Source organism: Sitophilus oryzae, unplaced genomic scaffold, assembly GCF_002938485.1.
Source record: "Sitophilus oryzae breed Bouriz unplaced genomic scaffold, Soryzae_2.0 scaffold_738_pilon_pilon, whole genome shotgun sequence".
NCBI lineage: Eukaryota > Metazoa > Arthropoda > Insecta > Coleoptera > Curculionidae > Sitophilus > Sitophilus oryzae.
The window spans coordinates 795,286-819,234 of NW_022147349.1; the positions used below are offsets into that span (position 1 = coordinate 795,286).

At 36.1% G+C, this 23,949-nt stretch overlaps 1 long non-coding RNA gene across 1 annotated transcript; it reads right to left on the reverse strand.

Moving 5' to 3' along the window:
- Nucleotides 1–16,973: 16,973 nt before the first annotated feature.
- LOC115888411 lies at nt 16,974–17,187 on the reverse strand. Its single transcript, XR_004051250.1, has 2 exons — nt 17,128–17,187; nt 16,974–17,040 (listed from the first exon to the last, which is right to left on the reverse strand). It is a non-coding gene; the product is annotated as an uncharacterized LOC115888411 (long non-coding RNA).
- Nucleotides 17,188–23,949: the final 6,762 nt, after the last annotated feature.

Here is a 23,949-nt window from a genome sequence, read left to right on the forward strand (position 1 = left end):
TATCTCCCGAAAATAGAAGAAAATTGAGAAACCTGATAATCAAGTATCAAGATGTGTTTGATAAAGGAGAAGCAGGACAGAGAGGTCGTACCAATTTAGTACAACACAAAATTGATACCGGAGATGCACGACCAATCAAACAAAATCCGAGAAGACTTCCGCTCGCCAAACGTGAAGAAGCTGATAAAATCCTTCGAGAAATGAAAGAAGAGGGTGTCATCGAACCATCTAACAGCCCGTGGACATCGCCGGTAGTACTAGTAAAGAAGAAAGACGGTACCACCAGGTTCTGTGTTGATTATCGGCAGCTCAATAATGTTACCAAGAAGGATAGTTATCCCCTGCCGAGGATAGACGATACTCTAGACACGCTGGCGGGGTCAACGATATTCTCTACGTTAGATCTGAAGAGTGGATATTGGCAAGTCGACATGGCGCCGAAAGACAGAGAGAAGACAGCGTTCTCGGTGGGCTCCGGACTGTGGCAATTTACCGTCATGCCTTTTGGATTGTGCAACGCGCCAGCTACCTTTGAGAGACTAATGGAGTCTGTGTTAAAGGGACTATCCTGGACTACCTGTTTAGTGTACCTGGATGACATCATAGTGGTTGGGAAATCCTTTGACGATCATCTGAAGAATTTGGAAGAAGTTTTCAAGCGACTAGGAGCTCTGGTTTGAAACTTAGCCCCAAGAAATGTCATCTGTGTCAAGAAAAGGTACACTACTTGGGCCATGTAGTCTCCTCCCAAGGAGTTGCGGTAGATCCACAGAAGACCAAGACAGTGGAAGAGTGGCCGATACCTAAAGATAAACATGAACTACGAAGTTTTTTGGGACTATGCACATACTATCGACGCTATGTACAGGGTTTCGCCACCATCGCAAAACCATTGACCAGACTTACCGAAGGCGAGAGGCGTTTCTCTTGGGACTCAGATTCTGACGAAGCATTCCGAAAATTGAAGAAGGCCCTGACTAGTGCGCCCATACTTAGCTACCCTCTTGGCAACGGAAACTTTTTTTTTAGCTACCCTCTAAACAACGGATACCGACGCTAGCAATGTTGCGTTAGGCGCTGTTCTGTCTCAGATCCAGGATGGTCAAGAAAAAGTCATTGGTTATTTTAGTAAGACCTTGTCAAAACCGGAAAGGAACTACTGTGTAACCAGACGAGAATTACTAGCAGTAGTTAAAGCAGTGGAACACTTCTACAAGTATCTCTATGGAAGAAAGTTCTTGTTAAGAACAGACCATGCTGCTTTGAAATGGCTGTTGCAGTTTAAGAATCCTGAAGGGCAGGTAGCTAGATGGATTGAACGATTACAAGAATTTGACTTCGACACAGAACATCGAGCTGGGGCAATCCATCGGAATGCCGACGCACTTTCCAGAAGACCTTGCCCTAAGGACTGTAAGCATTGTTCCCGAGCAGAAGAGAAAGAAGTGAAACTCCTAAGAACAACTGTGGTTAATGATAGTTGGCAACCCGAAGATCTTGCAAATGACCAAACCAGTGACCCAGAATTAGGTTTAGTAATTAACTGGAAAAACACAGGCCAAAGACCAACGTGGGAAGAGGTTTGCAGATATTCGCCGAACGTAAAGTCGTACTGGGCCCAGTGGAATTCCTTGGTAATAGATAACGGACTACTTCGCCGTGTGATCGAGAGACCGGAGGGACAAGAAGAGAGAAGGCAGATCGTCATTCCAAAGAAGAGGGTCCCAGAAATCTTGGAGGAAGTTCACAATGGAACCAGCGGAGGACATCTTGGTGTTACCAAGACACTTGGCAAGCTGCGTGAACGGTTCTACTGGGTGAACTGCAAAGAAGATGTGAGGGCCTGGTGTAAGAAATGTGACATTTGCGCAGCCATTAATGGGCCACAAAAGCGTGGTAAAGCCCCTATGCGCCAGTACAATGTTGGTAGTCCCTTCGAACGAATAGCGATCGACGTGGCTGGTCCTTTCCCGGAGACGAACGATGGCAACAAATACATTGTGGTAGTAATGGATTACTTCAGCAAATGGGTCGAGGCCTACGCGTTGCCAAATCAAGAAGCGTCCACGATTGCTGATGCCCTTGTTAAAGAATGGATCTGCAGGTTTGGTGTTCCCATGGAGCTTCATTCAGATCAGGGAAGAAACTTTGAGTCCAATCTGTTCCAAGGCGTCTGTGAAGTCCTGAACATCCGCAAGACCAGGACGACTGCTCTACATCCACAATCCGATGGGATGGTTGAACGCATGAACAGAACTATCAACCGTTATCTGGCCAAAGTAGTCTCTGACCACCAAAGAGACTGGGACAAATTTCTTCACCTGTTCCTGTTGGCCTACCGTTCATCCGTCCAAGAATCTACAGGGCAAACTCCAGCCAGCATCGTTATGGGACGGGAAGTGCGCCTACCCTGTGATCTGAAATTTGGTTGCCGACCGGGAGAAGAAGTCGCCGGAGAAGATTATGTCCACACACTACGTCAAAGGATGGACGACATTCATCAGAGAGTCCGCCTAAATATTCAAAGTGCTAGTGACCGAATGAAGGAACACTACGACATTCAAGCTGAGCATGGAGGATACCAACCAGGGAAGTTGGTGTGGCTATATAACCCGCAGAGACGTCGTGGGTTATCTCCGAAGCTACAATCCTCGTGGGAAGGGCCATACGAAGTCATGGATAGAATTAATGACGTCGTATACCGTATCAGAAAATTGCCAAAAGGAAAACCGAGGGTAGTCCATTTCAACCGTTTGAGCCCCTACCAAGGCGAAATAGAAGATCGTGCTGGGACCGTGAGAACCTGCAGCTTTGATCCCCCTGATTCGGAGATGTCCTTTGACGATTTCATGGCCCGATACAACAGCAGTGAGAAGGCTCGCTATGGTGTAACCAAAGAAGATCAACGAGACCTCTTTTCCGTGCCTCCTGATTATTCGCTCGCTCATTGTGTGGCTCGAGATTTGCGGATGTCCAGAGGAATCGCTGCGACGTTCAATGAGAAGTTTGGGCGTGTCGGAGAACTACGCCGACAGGATCCAGAGGTTGGAAGCGTCTTGAGGCTAACCGACAATGCACATGGTCAAGCAAGGCACATCTTCTACCTGGTCACCAAGGAATGGTCCCCGAGTAAGCCGACTTATCTCAATCTATGGAAGACCCTGATTGAACTGAGAGAAGCCCTGCTAAACAACAACATTGCACGATTAGCCATTCCGAAGCTGGCGTGTGGACTCGATGGTTTGAGTTGGCGTACAATCCGGAACATGATTGAAGTCTTGTTCAGATTTACGGGAATCGAGATCCTCGTTTGCTGCTACAACCCAAAGCTGAGATCGGGAGAGAAAACTGTAGACTGCTATTTCTACCAGACTTCGCAATGTACCAGGGGCCAGCTTTGCAAATACCTTCATTCACCGTATACATCTCGGGACGAGCATGTGCCTAAGAAGGGGGCAGTGTTGCGGGCCGGTGTGGACTCGACCTAACCTCACAAAATGGCCCGCCCTTGGATGACCTTAACATCGCATAGACACCGCAATGATTCATTCGTTCGAGAAGAATCGAGTCCCACTGGAATGGACTAGTACATACGAGAACATTCGAAAACCTTCTCTACGCACCTAACGATCTATGGACAATTCTAGAGTTCTTTACCTGTCGGTATATAAGCCGGCGGCGGTGGCCTACAGGGGGCAGTTATAAATATACCAGTGCAGTTGACGCGCTAAAATTCAAAAATAAATTCTTAGTTATAAATCGTTTGTAAATAGTTCTATAAGTCTTTTATCGTTATTGTTTTTGTTAATTAGTGTTAAATAAATAGTGTTTAAATAAATTGTGACTTTCTATCCTCACGGAACCGACGAAAAACGTAACAATAATTAAAAAAATATTTTTTGTTACCTACGTGAGAAAGTCCTTTGATACTTTCTAGCGGTCGAAATCAAACTCTTCTAAATAAGTACCTAATGATATTATTTCTTATTGTTGTTGCTTCTTTTCTCTTTTGAAGTTCCTATAATATTGGTTATGTTATGTTTTAATAGAATATTTGCATTTTTAATTCAATATTTTAGAGCTTTTGTCTCAAATTCAGTTAAGTTGGTTTATGTTGTTTGATGTGAAATTTAACTTACCTATATTTTTTTTCTTTACTTGTGTTCATATTTCATACATGTTAATTTTTTCACGACTGATTGCTTAATAATTTGATATTATTTTCATTAAAAATCTCAATTTTTTATCCATTTTACTTTGAAAAACCATCCCTTGTTTTCTGATTGATGAACTGCGCCTCCATTGAACAAAAATTAGTCAGTACCGAAAGTACCGAAAAACCCGGGAAATCCCGGTTCCGAAAACCCTTGTCACCATCATTCGACCGACACGACGCCCATAAGACAAAACTTTTGTCAAATATAATAAGTACTAAGTAGTAAATATAGCCGTAAATAAGGAACGGATGTATAAATCTGCGATCGCAAAGAGCAATAACTCATTCGACCAACGAGTCGACAATTGAAAATTTACGTCCGAAAAAAAGGAAAGAACGGTTTATCATTTGGCATTCGCACGAATAATAAACTCATCTAAATGAGAGTAAAACCTGCACGCTGCTGCAGGGGTCCTAATTTGGACAATATATCTTGAATACCTATAAACTCCCAGCGTTGCATTGTCTGTACCGTCCAAACGGGAGACGCTAGCGAAAGTCATTCGGGCCTACTATGTCACTGCATTTCGCAAATAATGATAATCTTATTAAATAATATACAGGGTGTCATTGAAATGGTGTAAAAAAGTCTCAGGGGGTGATAGTACTCCTAAAAATAGTCAAAAAAGTTCTTATAAGTATAGGGCGGAAAATGCATATTAAGGGAGTTAGGGGCACTGAAAGGGTGAATTTAAAAAACGATTGTTTTGAAATTGCAGACTTAAAAAACGAGATAAAATTTCGATAAAAAAATCCTCTGCCATAAGTTTTGACCCTAAATCAAATGTTGATACTGAAAAATTATATGGAAAAGCGGAAAGGGTAGTTTTTGCAAGGGTAGGGGGTTGTTTCGTGAATAACTTTTTTGAGGTTATTTTTTTACGTGGGTTCATTTTTTGAAAACTACATACTTTTTCCTACAAAAAAGATACTCTTGTTGCACATCGCCCAGAGCGATGGTTTTCGAGAAAATTGAAGGCAAAGAGTTTGCTCTGATGGGTTGCTAACTGGTGAATCGACATAAACTTATGAAAGTTATGGCGGTTCAAAACTAACCAAGTATAATAGTTATCAAATAATTAATTGAAAAATCAAAATTTCATGATTTTTAAAACATCTTATTGCTTTAAAAAACGAAATAATCCACTAGATTTCTACTTCTGGGGCCACTTGAAAGCTTTGGTTTACTCAGTGCCGATTAATACTGAAGAGCAACTACGGCAACACATTATTGACTGTTTGGAAAAACGCATTATTGACTGAAATTTGGACACCGAGGATATTCCACAGGGTACGCAGATCTTGGAGAGCATTGAAATGAATGGTGGTCACTTTAAACATTTACTATGAATGAATTAAGGAATGCATTATTTTAATAAGGAATTTTGGTAATTGGTTTATTTCGTTTTTAAAGCAATAAGATGTTTTAAAAATCATGAAATTTTGATTTTCCAATTAATTATTTTAATAACTACTTGGTTACTTTTGAACCGCCATAACTTTCCTAAGTTTATGCTGATTAACCATCAGTTAGCAACCCATCAGAACAAACTCTTTGCCTTCAATTTTCTCGAAAACCATGGCTCTGGGCGACGTGCAACAAGAGTACCTTTTTTGTAGGAAAAAGTATGTAGTTTATTTTACGAAACAACTGTCATTGACAAACAAATTACATAATGAAGACAGAGATTTCTTAACCCGCACGTTTTACCTTCTCTACCTTCCTGTTATTCTCTGTTGTCGGCATAGTAGGCCGAAACTTCAAACTGGGGTCGAACCCGTAGCCATCGGCAGAGAAAGGGTGTAATTTATATGCTGGAGTGCAGTTCCCCCAAACGCCACCATCAATCATTGTGGCGCTGCGCAGGGGGCCCAACGGAGGGATAAAAGCGCCCCGGGGCCGAGGGTGCAAGTGCAATATATGACGCGGGGGGCCGACTAACGTGGGGTCCCGTTTGGGGAGCAGATTATTTCAAATCTCAGGTGTTTTCTTCTGGGACTTAATGTTTCAACTGTATAGGAAGGCAAAATATGATTTTTGTGTCTTATCCAGACATAGATCCGTTCGCGTTAGTGAATTCTATTTATTGTAAATCTACGTTAAATTACAAAATAATGAAACTAAAAGAATTTCGGACTTGTTGTTTTTATATATTTTAATTTACAGCGTTTCGGGCAGATGTATCACGTATCACTCTAACCGTTATAAAGTGTAAACTAATAAGCTAATTGTTCTACTAGAGCAAGACTCGTGAAAAAGTTGGAAGCAGCCGTGAGGTCCCATAAGCCAAGCAGTAGAATAAAAACAATGCTCAATACCACAGATAGTGTCAATACTTAATACCACTAGTAAATAAAATGTTTTTCGGAACCAGTTTTGAAGCTATTAATTATCGTGTTACGCGTGTGTAGTGAGTCTGTTGTCTTTCAAGTGAATCCCCGACTCCGTTATGTAGCCCGAAAGACGAACGAAAGAAATTTATCTGGAATATACATATTGAAAAGTACTTTAAAATATTCCAGCTCTTATACCCAGGGCCGGGCGACACGGGCGGCCGCCCGGGGCCATGCGAGGGACACCACGACGGCAACTAAAATATTTAGAAACAGTAATCTAAACAAATAGTAATGAAAAACCAGATCAATAATTAATCGGTACTATCAATTTCCACATTAAAATATTAGCAATTACCATACCACATAGGGAAGAAATATCTGACTAAACATTATAAACAGTACTATATTCTAGACGTATCCTATTATAGTTTACTGAAATTATGCTCAAAAAAATCCTTAGCACGAAAGCTTTGGGATAGTTTTGATTTCTTCTTTTCTATATGTTTTTTGGGTGCTCTATTCGAAACTGGGATTTGCGAATTCATTTTCGTGGAAGCATCTTAAACAAAATAAAATAAAAAAATATAAATTTGATTTGTTCGTGGTATTTTACTTATATAACTCAAAAACTAACAACTTCTTGTAAATAACCCTTTTTTCTATAATTCTCGTTTTTAGAAATTTCTAAACAAACTGTTTTGGGTCCAGGGACAGCAAAATTGGCAGTTTTAGACTGACCGCTCAAAATCGCACTTTTTCTACTACCCACAACCTTTATTTGTTATTAATGGCTGATGCCCTAACATATTATATGAGGCAAATATTCATTTGCAAGATGCTGAAGAGGATCCCGATATTCTTATTATCAAAAAAAGCTTATAAGTGTGCCTCATTAATTAAATTAATTTATTAACAGTAGTGCGAAAAGAATCTTTTGGTGATTTTGATTGTTCCGGATTGAATATGTAGTAATACACAGAAAACGGTAGCAGAATCGTAGAATTTTCTCATTAGAGAACTTACACAAAGAAATTTTTCTTACAAAGAAATGCATCTCTAACACTGGCTGGTCCTCATTTTGAAGCCGACAAAACTGTCTGATCATATACTATATAGTGATTCTGCACGAAATAATTGATTGTGAAAAAAAAAACAAAAATTTTCTTAAATTCTTATAGAAAAATAATGCAACTGCTTGCAAATAAATACTAATGTTTTCAAAGATCACTTATACCAGAACAAGACTGCCGAAGTTGGAATTATATTTCTTGTAGCGCTATATATACAAAAAGTCTCAAAAGTGGCTCACTCCTATAACTTGTTTATTTTTTCAGATGAAAAAACGAGATTTGGTATGTTAGTATACGATATAAATTAGGATTAATTGACATATTCAATTGTTTTTGATTCCTGTTTCACCGGGAATTACTACAACTTTTGATTTTTAAATAGCACCCTTAGTATATTTCTACTTTATGCGATAGAAAATGACACTTTGAATAGAATGACAACTTTTGACATTTTCGCATATGATTTATTTGAAATTGTAACATACGGTTCATAACGGCGAACAATTTGTAACAATTTGACTCGAAATACCAAGTGTGTGGTTTCAAATTATTCGTAAAAAATGCTTTTTCCAAATTTACAAATGAGCCACCCTTGTTCCATTTGAAAAAATTAAGATATGATTAAAATTACGATTTGGACATCTTTTAACCGGCCTGGACAAGACACGAAAAACATTAGACGATCAAATCTATTTTTCCAAGGCTCCTTGTTTAAATTAATAAAGCAGTGTTTTTCACACAATCATGGCACTCTAGATTGAAATTTAAAATACGATTTTTTAAGCGAAAATGTTGAATACGTCAATCAAGCCTAATTTATTTCATATACTAACATACCAAATCTCGATTTTTTATCTAGAAAAATAAAAAAGTTATAGGGGGTGAGTCATTTTTGAGACGCACCCGGTGCACAGTGTGAAATTTACGCGGTGTAGCTGGAAAAAAATATTTCAGCGACTCTTTTAATGAAATATTAGTCTTTTTCGTTTTTATATACGATATATTATCAAGGCAAGGTAGATCATGCACCCAAATAATCGTAGTAGGGTATATACAGGGTCTTTCATAATGTTTGGTACATATGGGAAACTTTTTTACTATATTATCAGTGATTCATAAAATGTTATTTTTAATAAAAAAATTTTGTTGATTAGAGAATAGTTTTGAGGTTAGTAACTAGGGAGTTTAATATACGGAGTGTCTAAAATTCTACAAAATATGGCGTTGCCGAACCAAAATACATAATCTATAAGAAAGTACTATATACAAGCAAAATACACTATAAAATTTTTGTGGGTCAAGTCAATCTAAATCGGAGAAAATCATAAAACCAAAGAAAATAAAATAATCACTTGTTGATTTCTCGACGAACCGCACCGCACAGAGACTGTATTTGAGGTTTTTCTTTCATTTTGGTACCCTTTAATAATTCCTTTTTAACCCTTAACTGGTCCGATAATAGATATGTATCATAAAGGGTCCGGCGTAGTCTGTGGGACTACGCCTTCTAAAAAGTGAAAAAAACACACAAAAACTAAAAAATAACAAATTTTTATTTTATTATATATTATATTATGCATTATTGAACTAATATAGACAAAAATGGGTTCAATTAATATAAACTTTAAGAAAATATAGTACAAAATAAAATAACATACATATAAATTTGAAAAAAAAACAATTAGATTTTTACTAAGCTCTAAAAAATAAAACCAAATTACTAACAGTCATTACAATATAGAAATATGTTTTTAGTACTATATATAAAAAAAATAAGCTATAAAACTGAAATTAAAGAAAAGGTTTTTAGTTACAGCATGAGGCAAAGTTCATTGTTTTCCTGAACATGTTGGGATGAACAAAATGAATTCTTACATTCTAGGCATTAAAAATAATTAAACTAGGACATAACATTGTCTTTAACTAGGATAAGAACTCTGGGATAAGAATATCTCCGTGGGCGTGTTCTGGTTGTACAGGTATTGCAAGTATTCTACCAATTGTAAAGTATTGTTACGGATTCCGTGGGTCCACTATTTAAACTCACGATAAAATACTTAACGAATTTATTCGTTTCACTCTGTACACACAACTTATACTATTTACAACACAACTTATGCAACTAGTATTACTCTAACGGTATTTCGCGGTATTATTCAAACTTCAGACTATCTTCAGACTTCAAACTTCAAACTTTTCCAACTGTCAAAGCGCGGGCCTTATATACCCCCTGGCGGTTGTTTCTAGATTTTTCTAAAGAATTCTATAATTTTCTTTACTTTCTGGCGAATGCGCCAGGTTCCTTCCACATTGCGATTTTTTAGCAGTATGCAGTTATGCAACCAGTAATACACCTTGACAGTATATTTCTCTTGGAATATTTGACATTGTCAAACGCATTTGTCTGGCAGATTGTCATATTGTCACTGTCACAGTCCTCATCATATCATTTTAATAGAGTTTCTTCATAACTAGAGTCTCGTAAACGCACTCTTTTCGAAGGCCTGGCCATATTTTACAAAAGTTTGTCAAACACAAAATCTTACGCAAACGGTTCTGCGTCGTCTGAGAGACTACGGCTTAAGTAACTTCTGCAATAACTTCTAAAAAACTAATCCAGTTTGGGCATAAATATGGCTATCAGTAGTTGACCGAGAGGGGGAGGATTAGCTGGAACGCTAATTGTGTGGGCGGTCCCAGTAACTAATGAGAATGAGTTAATTATATGGCGTAGTCTGTCAGACGACGCCGGACCAGTTAAGGGTTAATCGAAAATCTCCCCTTAACCAATCAGAATTTTTAGATAAGAAGATATGTTTATGCCTATTTGCCTTTTTCCATTTGTTCTCGATTTTCTGACAAGACGTCCTGGCCGAAACTCTTATATTTTCTTTGGCAGCTCTTGAAAGATTACTAGAGTTCAAATCGTTCCAATATAAAATTCACCACAGCGCTTCGCCGCTTCTTTGGAGTGTTAGAAGTCCAAAACTCATATACATCCTGACGAGTGAAGCGCGCAGCCATCTTAAAAAATATATATGTTAAAACTGAGTTATATTAGCCCCAAAATGAAACAATAAACCACTCTAGTTAACAACTTTTATTATTACGTCATACAACTTGTATGTTAAATAGAGACGAGTACGGTCGTACTGCTGTTCTCGTACTGTCGGAGTTGGCGCCGTCGCGACACCACTCCCTGCAGTGTGTAGCTCGTAGCTTCGTAGCCCCCTGATCCACGCATACGCGGAGCAGTTACTTTGGCTCTGGATCGCTTCGGTCTTCCTGATATCGACTGATATCTAACACGGCCATCCTGTTCCGGAGCGTCCTCGCGCCGTCTCTGAAATATAGAAAGCAGGCAACAGAACTTTTCTATGCTTTGTATTTTAAGAAATGTTTTACTCGTTACTCATAATGAATAACGCACTTTGTTTATGTTTATTTTGCTTGATACTGTCCATATTGAACAGTCATTAATTTTACTTCTCAGATATCATAGTATTACTATAATTTCTTTCTTTCTACTGTTATGAAACAATAATTACTATAAAACAAAAATAAACATAAAATTCAAAATACTTCAAAAGTGGTTACCTAATACAGTAATGAAATCATTTTTTTTTTCATTATGGGATTGCCATTATTTTACTATTCAGGAATAATAGTGAATATCACTATGATTCCCTCTTCTTAAATAATTTATAGTTCAATTACTATAAATCATCACTCAGCACACATTTTTACTAAAGGTTAAGAAACAATAGCAAATAATATCACTATTATTTCTTTTTCCTCTTTTACAATGGGAATGCCATTGCTTTACATTGCTTAAATATTTTAGCCATGCCAAAATACTTTCATTGCTCAATGGGATTGCCTGTTATTTACACAATAATTTATAGTTTAATTACTATAAACCATCATTATGCACATGCTAAAAATAATGGTAGATAATATCACTATCATTCCACCACCATTCCCAGCATGTGATAACATCATTATATTATTTTTCTTTCTTTCATAATGGGATCGCCATTAGCTTATTATTCACAGACAACTGTGAATATCAACCTTTTTTTTTCTTTTTTTTTTCTTCTTTTTTTTTAATGGAATTGCCATTATTTTTACTTAAATACTTTAGACACGTTAAAATATTTTTAACATGCTAAGAACTGGCATTACTTACTGGGAATGCATTTTTTTTACCAAATCAATTATTACAGTCTAATAATTACTATAACAAGTAAAAATTATTGTTCACTCAATTATAAATCATCAGAAACTTCATAGAAATAAAAGTCATATCACTTCGATTTTTTTTTTTCTCTATAATGAATTGTCATTACTTTCCTCTACTTGCTGATTTTAAACCAAGCTAAAATACTTTTATTATTTAACGGAAATGTCTGTTTTACAAAATAAATTCTAGTTTTATTATCATAAATAATTTACAGTAGTTCCTTTTTTTTTCGTAATTTATTTTTTTTTATTTATCTTATCTCGACTACTGCTATTTTCACTATAATATGACTTTATTATAGTATTATTTTTCTCCTTGAATAGTATAACTACTCAAATAAATTTTGAATATTAGCAGTACAACCATTTAATTATTTATTTTAATTTATAGCGGGAGGTGCTATTTTATTTTTTTTACTATTAAGAAATAAGAGTAAAAAGAATTCTTCTTTCTGATTTCAGTTTAATTTATCATGAAATTGTCAGTCAAGTCCATTCCTAACAGTCAATGCCTCTTATATTTTGGAAAACTAGTTCTATATCATTTAACATTTTATCCATTCTTTACATTCTACAACATGCTAACCATGTTATATGTGGAATCAACTATTACCAAAGTTTATTACCAAAGTTTACAGAATACTATTACATTATGAATACTGCAATTTTACATCGCTTTCTCAACGAATGCCTTTCGATTGTCTAGCCAAAAATAAAAACACAATTTTTTTTACTACAGGCTTAGGTACAAGTTTTATAATATTTTCTTACAATGTTTTAATCAATTCTGTTAGTAGGCACACCACTATCTAAAAATTCCTACAATAAGTTATTTTAATTATTTTTGAAAAGAGAAGTATTTTCTTTTGAAACGCTTAAAAACAAATCAATCAAGTAGACATAAATTGATTCCCTAATTTCTATCATTTTGCATAAACGTTTTATTGCATATAATTATCCAAAATTATTCTTCAAAAGAAAACATAAACTCGTGCAGCTTGCGCGTCTCTAAAATAAACAACAAAAAAAATGCTTTGCCTTATAAAATGCATCTCGAACTGATAAGCTTCGAACTGTTCCCAGCTCTGCGTCACCGAATATTAACTAAAAACTGTGGAGTTGCATTTTGTCGAATATAAGCACAGTAGCGAGAAACTTTTTAAAATAAAGATTTACCACAAAATAAGAAATTAAACTTTGTGCCTTTATTTGCTCTAAAACAATATTTGTGTGCTTTATACTGTTCTTATAGACGAAATCTTAGACATTTTTTTTATATAAAAGATGTTCTTTTTTTTTTCTTTGAACTTTGAATCTACTTTCAACATTTCTACGGGTCTGGCCTATATAGCAGATATTGCATTCTGAACAGTTTAACTTATAAATTGCCTGATAGTGTTTAGGGTTTTGTTTTTGTTTTTCTTTAAAAGTAAATTTGATATGATTTGAGACGGTTTAAATGCTACTGTTATATTATTTAGTTTCTTATTATTTTATTTATTGTTTTTATTAAATCTATTATATTGTTTCTTATTCTTTAGTTCTAATAGTAGCTTAGTGCGAGAGCAAATGCTCAATGAAGCATTGATTTATACGCTGCTAATTTATGTTGTATTGAATGTTTAAAATTATGAGATATTGTAACTTTTGTAAACATCAACTTTTTCAAGATATCAAATTCTAATTTCTGGTCTACTTTTAACATTGTTAGAACTAAGAAATTTAATTTTACTATCTTCTCACTTCCTAAACTGAATTCTATATTATGATGAACATTATTCAACTGATTTGAAAGAAGATAAGAACATGATCTACATTTTTATACAAGAGAATAAAATATCAAGATGTTATAATTTTGAAAAGTGAAAAGCAGATTGTGAAAAGTTATAATCTTGAAAAACAATTTTCGTTCATGCGTAGCTTAAAAAGTTCCAAAACTTTTATTGTTAAATGATAATGTTAATCTTACATTTTTGCATAATGTTGCTTTCATTTCTAAATTAATTGAATTATTGATACTAATCTTTATTTGGCATATTAGAAAACAAGTCTTAGTCACGTCAAAGGACGCCAGAATTGAACTCATAAAAGGGGTGATATTCCTTAGGTTATTTGTAAGTTCAATGCAGATTCTGCTATTTTTATGAAAATTATGTAATTTCCTTGAAAATCACATAAAGGTAATTTTGTCAATAAGTGTAAAGTGGTTAATGATTTTTGTTTTGAATAATGTTTTATGTCAAAAGAAGACATATTACTTTATTTTTTAAAATACAAAGAGAAAGTGAGTACTAGTGTGAGAACATTTTTTAGCATTCGGTTCCAACTGTCCGAAATAAACTAGTTCAATTGTATCTTTAAATTATTTTAGCAATTTGAATATGCTTCATAACTTGGTAGTCTATTATTAAACAATCTGTATAAACTGTCGAAACAAACTCTGGCAATATATTGGCGTATTAACAATTAACAACTAGGAAGGAAACTGACTGCCACTATTTTCGTTGAAATATAAAACTAATTATGGTATTATTATTTTTCTCGTATTGATTAACTATTCAAGTTTTTAAATGACAACTTATTAAATGAGAAGAAAGAATTAAATTCAATCGTTCAGAAGACTGTAAGTTAATTCAAATAAGTTTTGTCTGGCAACTAATTAAATTACCAATTCTTACATTCCCAGTAAGAATTAAATTAAATCATTTGTAAGACTGTAAGTCAAATAAATGGTCTGTTACTAACTTTTTCTTTATATTGTGGAAGGCCATGGTTGGAGTTGTTTATGAGCCGTCACATTGGTCCGCCGCCGCTGATCTTCCTGACGCAGCGCATATCTGGCGTTGAGGAATGAACTGCAACTGCATTCCATGCCTGCCATCTGAGAATCTTCCATGGTCATGTCCAGGTCTCCAACCATAAACAAATAAAAATAGCTTGATTACTAATATACTCATTATTATTAACTTTTTAAATACATTCAACTTTTGTTCGGAAGGTAAACAAATCAGTTTATCTGTGCTAGACATAAAAGTGCTGAGCTCGCTTATTCGGGTTATTTTCCAATCGTCCTTCGGCTTCTGCAATGGCCTTGTCCGGATTGACGACATCGGTGGAATCGCGTCGGAAAAATCTGAGGAACCAATAATCTGGAACTTGATCCATGACGTAACACATCTGGTATGTGACAAACTCTCGAATGGATTGTGTTTATCTTCTGCAGCGGCAAGCAGCGGGAAGCACCGTGATCCAAGTTTGTTTTCTGTGCTCAGCAATAACAGTTGCCTGAGCTCTCGCCATCTCTCTCGGAAAAAGCGGTGATGAGGTCATCATAACCGTCCGGCGTTCGGCGACAGTATTGATTACTCTATGTTTTTAAAGTCTTGCTTGTTTAATAATCGTCATCTTATCGTTGACTCGGTCCGACTCGGTCTTTAACTTCGTTGTATTTCAAAGAATTTCGTCACACTTCGTAGTCTTTCAGCCATTCGTGAATTGCGTATACGCTGTTGCCTTGATCGTAGTTTCGTAGATTGCTCGTTTACAGGTTGTGTAACAAAATGAAGCTTGCGCACTAGATACATCTGCTACGGTTACGGATAGGTGAGGCGTTGGTATGGAGGGCTTAAAAAAGGAGATTTATCGGCAATGGGCAAATTTGAAATTTCTGTCCCCACTTTTAAGCAGCTTCCTCGGTTTGACAGCAGAGGCACTGCGATCGACTGGGATACTACATTTTCATTGTTAGTATACGATTTAATTGTGTTTTTAATAAAATTTATAGTTAATTTACTGAATTTTTAGCAGTACAACAATTAGTCGTGGTAGAAATTGCTTTGTACCTGGCTGTACAAGTGGGAATCCCAATAAAAACAAGGCAAATAAAGAACTGGGTGAAAGAAACCCAAGCCTTTTCAAAGGTCCTAATGTAAGTAGTATGACTATTTATTTATAAAAATTATGGATAGATGTTAAGAAAAAACATTAAAATTATATACTGTCAGTGTACAGATTAAATTATAAAAACCAAATTAATAGGAATATAGCTTAAAATCAACATGTGTATAACATAACCTAGGAGGCCTGAGAGCTTATAAAATTAAAATAATTTAATACTTACTAGGTGCTAAATTACCTGTTGACATGTACCTATATTAACCACAGTTTGATCAGTGCTATTGAAAGTGAATATTAAATATTTGATATTCAAGATCACCGTATTCTCAAAATAACAGCTTTAATAGTGAAAAATGTTTTTTTTTTATTTTATTTAACAATTATATATCTTTTATTAGGATCCTAGCTTGCTACAGCAGTGGCAAAAGGCGATACCCAGATCAGACAAGACACTTAGCAGCAAAGATGCTGTTTGTTGTAATGTATTAATATTGCTAAATAAATATTTATATGATGAAATAAGTCAGCGTATATACATATTCACAACTCTGTATTTTTGTGCTTTTGAAATAAACTGAGTACATTATTTATTCATTAATATTTTATTTACAAACCTACCTTATATTAATAAAGTGAATATCAATAGAAAAACCTTTACAATTATTAGGTGACATTGAATATAATATATCTTGAATTTAATTGTCTACGAAACAGTGACAATTTGCAAAACTTTGCTAATGACATTAAAACTAAAATTCAACGCTAGAAAAAACGCTATTGAACACAGGAAACGTTTCAGCTCAATATACCTACACTCTAGTTTCAGCTATAAAAGTTATGGAATAGATAACACCGATCAAAGGGTGCAATGGTAACGTTCGTCTTCAGTTTCCATTTATGATTAAGTTATTCCTGATAAAATACTCTTAATTTTCGTTATTCAATCTGTCAATCGCCATAAAACCACTACTAGTTCGAAAGATTTTAATGTTTATTAAAATTGTATCACACTAAACTGCATGTAAACATGTCAATTTAAAATGTTTTAATGAAAAACTATGAACCTTTAAACTGCATCAACAAAACTATTAATAAAACATTAACACAATCACACCATAAACTATTTCATTCGTATTTCTCATCAAGAAACAATTACTGTTTACATCAAATCAAAGGTCGAACTGGTGATATTTGTTGCTGGAACTTCTATCTTTTTGTACAACAGTTCTAGGGAAGATTTATTTTAGCAGCTTATATGTTTCTTCGGTCGTGTATGCACTAAAAGAACCACATAATAAAACATTTTTATAATATCAACTTAGAAAAAGGATATATTAAACCGGCATCTAATATAACCTAACTAACTTTTCAACCTCAAATTTAAGGTTTTGTATTCACAATTTTAGCCACGCACATTGCTCAATTAGAAAACCACGTTTCTAAAAGCTAACTCTGTTAAAAATATGCCCAAATATTAACTTGGCTCTATAATTTATAACAAAATAGTTATTCTTGCCATAAGAAGCTGTGTATTTCTAGTATCCCAATCATCACAAGCGCCCCTAACGGCGATTTTCGAACTTCATTTAGATCTCAAAAACTGGGCCCATAATTTTTGCGTTCGATTCGCCTCCTCCTTTTAGACTCCATAGGCGTTGGCTTCAAATACGATGATGATATCATCGCCATCTTTGTTTGTTTCGCTAAGTCGGCAATTTGTCGTTGTTGGATAGCGAATAAGTTATTAATATTTCTTTTCACTGTACTCTGACCGTACTGTACCTTTAGAATATTCAGAATTTGACTAGGCATTGCGTGACAACATTTTCATTTGAAGCTCCTGCACACTTCGACGAAACAATGTCTTCTCTTCTATAACGTGAGTTTATTTTCCCAATAATATTTCTTTTAACTATGCTTTTAACATAGGTTTTAAAACGACACATATTAAGAGTTTGTGCCTGTTAAGTATTTCTGCGTCTCAAGCATGTCACGCCATATCTGATTTATGGGCGTCCTGCGCTCCGATTTAGGGGTAAAAGTATTCCTAGAAAAGCGTTCAAAATCGAACGATGATTGGTCGAAACAATTCTGTTTCGAAAAAGAAAGTTTGAGAATATTACCTATCGTAGAAAAAAAATACACATATTCCGACGCACAGTACAGTTTTGAGTGCGGTGGCGTGAATAGTGTATCAGTTAAAGTAAAGCACTAGTTAGTTAGTGCAGTGATATAAGCAGAAAGCAGGGTGAGTACATCTCACTAAGTGTCGTAGTTTATTAATTAATTAGGATCATGAATATTTTGATAAATATATTGGTGCGTTTAGTTAGATATCATTTGCGTACAATACAATATTACATTAAATAACTGCGCCGTATACATTAGCTAGGTCAAAATATAGAATATGAAAGTTAGATAGGGTTAGCTATTAAGTAGTGCGGCGGTATACCGATGCGGCAGCTACGTGAGCTTTGTTTAGATAGGCTATTGAATCTCTTTACTCTGTAGAGTCGGTGCTGTCTAGTCAGGAGAAGCGCAAGGATAGGCCCGTTAATGTTGCTTGGCAGGATCTGGGATCCCGTAATGTCATAGTAGCAGGGACGCGATTCCTCGTAATGTCGCAACGGTGTAGGGAGTAAAATCCTGGTTATCACCGGTTTTTTGTTGTGCCTCTGGGCGTAACCAGATGCGGGAGCGGGACCCCGAGAGATTCAGCCGCTGTATCCGGGTCTTCTGGTTCGTCTAGACCGTGCCACGGGGGGGCGTGGACGGGGGCAAGACAGTACGTTAGTATTTGATGAGATAAGTAAATCTTGTATTGAGAGAGAGAGAGAGATTGGATAGTTCTTTATAAAGTACCCAATTAGTTAATATGATAGCCACGTAAGCTTTAGGTGGATTAGTGAATTTCTGTTCTCAGTAGAGTTAGTACTGCTTAACTTGAGGAAGCGCAAGGATAGGCCCGATAATGTTGCTTGGCAGGATCTAGGATCCCGTAATGTCATAGTAGCAGGGACGCGAATCCTCGTAATGTCGCAACGTCGCACACGGCAGGGATCTGGGATTCCGTACGCCGTGTGACAACGGACATTATTATTATGTCTGGGACGGTACCTCCGGGTCTTCAGCGGCGGGAACAGGCCCCAGGGTCCTCGAATCTCGGTATCGATATGTTGTGTTTATTCTGTTGCCCGTGCGGCTGATTACTCTGGAGTCCGCGCCATCAGGGGGTGCGTGGGCGGAAGGCCAAGCAGTGCATTTGCATAGATATGTTTGTAAATCTTGTATTGAGAGAGACAGATAAATTAGTCCATCTAGTAAGATAAATAGAAAATAAATAATAGGTGGTTAGGGCAAAACAATATCGGCATATAGCAGTTAAGTAGGTCGGAATTATGAACTGGACACTTATCCTTACTTTTAATTGTGACAGGTATTAAAGTACGCCTCCGCTCAGGGTCAATGCTTCAGGGATTATTTTGTGAGTCTGTATTTATTATATATTTGTTTTCCTGACAATATAATACTTTAAAACATTTTAATTATCCTGTCACGAGTTATGGTTTTGTTAGTTGTTTAGATTGTTTATTATTTTATAAAGAAAGTAAACAAAAAAAAATCTTACAGCTAAATTTCAGAAGTGGGATTCAAACTAATTCAGATTCAAGATTCAGACTCATTCAGACTCATGTTAACAAATCTAAAACTTCTAAAAAAAAAAAAATCCGCGGATAGTGTTCAGTTCATTTTATTATGCGCACAGCTATAAAACGAAAGAGGTAGATGAAAGTTATGTAAAACATTCGAGTATGCGATCAAAGCTTGACAAAAAAAAGATAATAAATTTAATATTCAATAAATTTAATAGACCAAAAGGTAAACCAAAGCTACTGTATAATGGTAAAAAGTACGGTCACTTAAGACGTGATCATCCAAACAAAGACCGATAATAATCAAGGGCGTAAAACATCTGGCGACTAGTTTCTGTGTTAGGAAAAAGGGCTTTACGCAGGTACTGACCCAAAAAGACGTAAATATCAGGCAAAAAAATACTATAAAGATGTAACTGTAAATAATCGAACTTTATGTTTTTTTTATAGATAATATAAAATTAAATGCAAAGACCTTGGTTTTTTATATTATAAAAAAAATTGCTATTTTTAAAGATGCCGAAACTTTAAAATTATTTTCAAAATTACCCGATATTGAACAGTTCGGCGAAAGTTCACAGAAAATTAAAATATGGCCCAAATCTAACATCGAAATTCCACCAGGGTTTTGGGCGCATATTCCTGTTAGCACTGACTTTGTCGGAGATCTATACATAGAGGCTAGTATCCGTATGAACGAAGGGCAAGAATATTGTATACCGCATACTATACTAAGATTTAGTAGTGATCATTCCACAGTTATTCCTGTTATAAATTTGTCTAATCGTAGCGTAGAGATAAGCAAAAAGAGACCTATTGCTAGAGGCTGGCCGTGCATAAAAGAGGTAAATGACTCTAAAGCTACAGTACAGCGTGTAGATATTATGAATCTGTCACCGTTGACCTTTGATGACATCACTATAGGTCACGGTCAAGACCGGTGAATAAAAAGAGATTACTAGATTATTAAATAGATATAGAGGGTGTTTTGCTAAGACCACTGACGAACTAGGGTGTGCAAGATCTGCGGAAATATCGATTGAATTACAACAAGATACCCCATTCGTTTATAGACCATACCACATGTCTAAAAGCGAACAACAGGAAGTAAGTGTAATCGTTGCTGATTTACTTAAAATAATATCATTCGCTGTGAATCGAGCTCACCCCTATTCATCGCCAGTGCTTATTAGTAAAGAAAAAGAATGGTGAAAAACGAATGTGCATAGATTATAGGAAATTAAACCACTTAACTGTAAAAGATAGGTACCCACTACCTAGAATTGATGATCAACTTGATAAATTACAAGGTAGTGTTTATTATACCACATTAGATTTAAGATCAGGTTATCATCAGATACCTATAAAGGAAAATTCTAGGAAATACACTGCTCTCGTAACATCCGAATCTCAATGTGAATATAACAGACTTCCCTTTGGCTTAACAAACGCACCTAGTGCTTTTCAGCGCTTAATGAATAAAATTCTAAGACCAGCACGAGATATAGCTGCGATCTATCTAGATGACATTTTAATATATTCTAAAACATGTGAGCAAGCTCTAAATAATTTAGAACAAGTTTTAATTTTACTAGAGAGAGAAGGCTTGACCCTTAATCCCGAAAAATGCAAATTTTTAATGACATCCGTAGAATATTTAGGTTTTAAAAAGTAAATAAGTACAGTAAAACCCGGGAAGGCTAAAACGGGAGCAGTCGAAGAATTTCCTACTCCCAAAAGTGTTCATAACATTCGCCAATTTTTAGGTCTAACTGGATATTTTAGACACTTTGTTAAAAACTATTCTATTATTGCGAAACCACTTACAGAGCTAACGAAAAAGAATAAAGAATGGGTTTGGGGTGAAAAAGAGAATAACGCATTTGAAAGGTTAAAGAGAATGCTCGTAGAGCGCCCTATATTACATATTTTTAATCAAGAAGCATATACCGAGGTACATACAGATGCAAGCGCTATAGGACTTGGAGGTATACTGCTACAAAGACAAAATGACGACAAATTACACCCAGTAGCATATTTTAGTAGAAAGACAAGCCCGACAGAGGCAAAATATCACTCTTATGAATTAGAAACGCTAGCTGTAGTAGAGACTCTTAAAAAGTATAGAGCATATTTAGTGGGCCGTGATTTTGTGGTAGTCACTGATTGCAATGCATTGAAAGCCAGTAGCAATAAGAAACAATTAATACCGCGAATTGCGCGATGGTGGTTACAACTCTTAGAGTATACATTTACAGTTCAGTATAGACCCGGCGATCGAATGAAACACGTAGACGCACTCAGTAGAAATCCATCTATATCTGAGAAACCTGCTGAAGAGATTGTAATGAGAATAGAGCAGGCAGATTGGGTGTTATCTGCACAACTAACGGACGAAAAGATACAGAAAATCCGTGAAGTTTTATCAAAGCCACCCGAGTCAGATGAGGACAAATTAATCTATAAAAAAATTACACGTTGCGAGATGGGCGTATTTATAGAATAACTGTAAAAGGAATACAGTGGGTTGTTCCAAAAGGAATGCGACAACAGGTAGTAAGAGCAGCACATGATGATCTAGGGCATTTTGCTGCGGAAAAGACACTACTTAGATTGTGTGAACACTACTGGTTTCCACGTATGAGACAATATGTTGAGAAATACATAAGTTGTTGTTTGCCGTGCATTTATGGCAAAAAGCCCAGTGGAAAAAAAGAGGGTTTTCTTAACCCTATACCTAAAAAGTCTGAGCCTTTTGACACATTACATATAGATCATTATGGACCCCTACCTAAGACTAGAAAAGGTAATGTGCATATAATTGTAGCCGTAGAATCCTTTACAAAGTTTACTTTTCTAAAGGCAGTGCGATCTACAAATACAAAGTATGTGATAATGATTTTTTAGAGGAAATTTTTACGATATACGGAAAACCTCGAGTGTTGATTTCTGATAGAGGAAGTGCGTTTACATCGAAAAAGTTTGTTCACTATTGTAAACAGTTACAGTTAAAACACATTCTTAATGCGGTATGTACACCTAGGGCTAATGGCCAAGTAGAGCGGTTTAATCGAACTCTTAAATCTGCGCTATTAACGAGTTGTTGTGAGGAAGATAAATGGGACGAATATTTATCTAAAATTCAGTTTGCGATGAACAATATAAAAAGTAAAGTTACGGGACTAACTGCAAGTGAACTATTACATGGGTTTCGTCCTAGGAGCGGAATAGACTCTGAGTTAATAGACGAAGTCAGACAATTACCGAGAGTGTTAAAAAATATAGTGACTATTCGAGAGAAAATCGGTAACAGAATAGAGACAGAAGCTAGTAAGCAAAAGTTACGGTACGATAAGACGCGTAAAAAGCCGAAAAACTATAATGAAGTTGGCTTAGTTGTGATACAAAAACAAGATTTTGTGTTAGGGTCACGTAAAATGAATTTACCGTATAGTGGACCAATGGTCATTAAGAGAGTATTGCCTAATGATAGATACGTAGTTTGTGATATGTCAAATTCGCACCGCACACGTAATAAACGGACATATGAGAATGTAGTCGCTGTGGATCACATTAAGCCATGGCAGCAACCAGGCGGCGTATCAGACGATACCGACGCAGGTAGCGGCTCAGATGGCGTACCGGTTGACAACGTCAGCGATAGCAGCGACGATTGCTGAGTGTCCTGCGGGAGACTCGGGACGAGTCCATTGCAGGATGGCCGAAGACGTGAGTTTATTCTCCCAATAATATTTCTTTAACATATTTTAAAACGACACATATTAAGAGTTTGTGCCTGTTAAGTATTTCTGCGTCTCAAGCATGTCACGCCATATCTGATTTATGGGCGTCCTGCGCTCCGATTTAGGGGTAAAAGTATTCTTAGAAAAGCGTTCAAAATCGAACGATGATTGGTCGAAACAATTCTGTTTCGGAAAAGAAAGTTTGAGAATATTACCTAATGCAGAAAAATACACATATTCCGACGCACAGTACAGTTTTGAGTGAGGTGGCGTGAATAGTGTGTCAGTTAAAGTAAAGTTAATTAGTTAGTTAGTGCAGCGATATAAGCAGAAAGCAGGGTGAGTACATCTCACTAAGTGTCGTAGTTTATTAATTAATTAGATCATGAATATTTTGATAAATATATTGGTGCGTTTAGTTAGATATCATTTTGCGTACACATATGTTAAATATTACATTAAATAACTGCGCCGTATACATTAGCTAGGTCAAAATATAGAATATGAAAGTTAGATAGGGTTAGCTATTAAGTAGTGCGGCGGTATACCGATGCGGCAGCTACGTGAGCTTTGTTTAGATAGGCTATTGAATCTCTTTACTCTGTAGAGTCGGTGCTGTCTAGTCAGGAGAAGCGCAAGGATAGGCCCGTTAATGTTGCTTGGCAGGATCTGTGATCCCGTAATGTCATAGTAGCAGGGACGCGATTCCTCGTAATGTCGCAACGGTGTAGGGAGTAAAATCCTGGTTATCACCGGTTTTTATATTGTGCCTCTGGGCGTAACCAGATGCG